This window comes from Eucalyptus grandis, chromosome 2 (assembly GCF_016545825.1).
Source record: "Eucalyptus grandis isolate ANBG69807.140 chromosome 2, ASM1654582v1, whole genome shotgun sequence".
Classification (NCBI taxonomy): Eukaryota; Viridiplantae; Streptophyta; class Magnoliopsida; order Myrtales; family Myrtaceae; genus Eucalyptus; species Eucalyptus grandis.
In genome coordinates this window covers 22,766,156-22,767,878 of record NC_052613.1, presented here as the reverse complement: position 1 = coordinate 22,767,878, position 1,723 = coordinate 22,766,156, and the positions used below count along the sequence as shown (strand labels likewise).

The 1,723-nt window shown below is 40.9% G+C and overlaps 1 long non-coding RNA gene across 1 annotated transcript; it reads left to right on the top strand.

Annotated features, from left to right (window-relative positions):
• Positions 1–439: 439 nt before the first annotated feature.
• On the top strand, positions 440–1,436 carry LOC120290207. Its single transcript, XR_005548054.1, has 2 exons — positions 440–491; positions 1,266–1,436. It is a non-coding gene; the product is annotated as an uncharacterized LOC120290207 (long non-coding RNA).
• The last annotated feature ends 287 nt before the right edge of the window (positions 1,437–1,723 follow it).

Here is a 1,723-nt window from a genome sequence, read left to right as displayed (position 1 = left end):
ATCGCCATAGATAGCACGCAGCCAGGGAGGCCTGAGGATCGGTTTTGGCTCTCTCTGCAAGAACCGCTGGAAGGGATCTTCTTCTCGGGCTGATATCCCTCTCCCTCTCGCTCTCGCTTTAGGGATCTGCTGCAGACACTCGATTCCGGTGGCTGAGCGCGTTGAATCCGTCGCAGTCCCGTCTCCGAAACCCTGGCCCAGACCTGATGTTCAGCCTAGCGGATCTCCGAATCCGAGTGCCGTTCTTTGATGCCGCCGTTGAAGTTGCAGATCCGATCTCTCAAACCCTAGAGGACGGAATAGCCAGTCAAGGAGCTCGGAGAGTGACAGTTTTCGATACTTCTCTGAGTTCAGAGGAATCCATTCGATTCCAGGGATTGAGCTCTGAAGCCAACGATGACAGCGTCTACTAGAGCGACGGTAAGCTACAGGTGCCGACGTGTTTAGGAACTCCATTCTCCAATCGTGGTCAGATATTACTCTTCGTCAAGGTAAATCCACATGCTCTGTTTCTACTAAAGGTAAAAACTGAATACTCAATTCCACCAGCGAAATCTAGTCACGTGTGAGGTTTTCCTAATGACCTTGAGCATGCTGCATGGCCTCTTTGTGATAAGATGTCTCTCTAATTTCTGCATCTAGCTCGTTTGACGGAAATATCTACTATCTGTTTGATAAAATTCATGAATTTGATCAATGTGTGTTTCAATTCAGATTCTGATTGAGAGCTTCACTTTGCTTGATTGATACATTAGTTTTGTCGTATAGACTTTACTCATATTTCGTTTCCTTTTGTTTCAGAATTTAGTAGCTATTCATTTTTAGGATTTGTTACTGAAATTCTTGGATTAGGTGCATATCCAACGTGTACTTGAGATAAATCTGATATCTAAGTATTCCAGAACTTAGACCAAGAGCATCTTGAACGAAAATGAATTGATCCATGCACATTTCCTTCTTATGCCTCACAATATATCGATCTATGTTTACTGTGTCCAACTGCAAACATATTATAAAAAATGTTACTGGGTTGGTTCTTTATACATGTTGAGATCACAAGCATATTGAGCGAATGCTACCATCTCGAATACCGAATACATGCTGTGAGAGCATTAAGTTGCTGCTCTAGTCGTCATGTACACATTCATTTGGGTGCGCCGTGTTACTAATTGATTCATCAACTGTATGTCCATTTCAAATATATTGATGGTTCTGTTTTAATGAAAATTGGATGGTAGTGAATGAGTCTTTTATATCGTTAACAGTGATTGACATGCTTGATTGAGGAAACTCCAAGTATACTTGAACAGAGGTTCTGTTTGCTGACTTTGCCTCTCTTGTGAGTGCTTCCTTTGGTTCATTGCTTCTATACAATGTTATTGGATGATTTTCTGTGGATTGATAGTCAATGATCATGAACTTGAGATTGATTGAGCTTGATTTGTCTTGATCTGCAATTTCGTATACCTGATATGTCACTTACTGTTTTGACTGAAACTATGTGTTAGATGAGTTTTTTTGACCTCGAGCCCTTCTAGACATATAGAATAGACTTCTCAAGCTTCGATTTGATATGTCGCATGCCCATAACAGATGTCATTTGGTCGCTCAAAAACACTTACAAAGTCTGTTGATTCTGCAGTAACTGTTTTAGAATGATTTGCTGTTCTGACTTACTGTGATTTTCTGTTTTAACTGGACTAAGCTGGTAGATGATGTTATT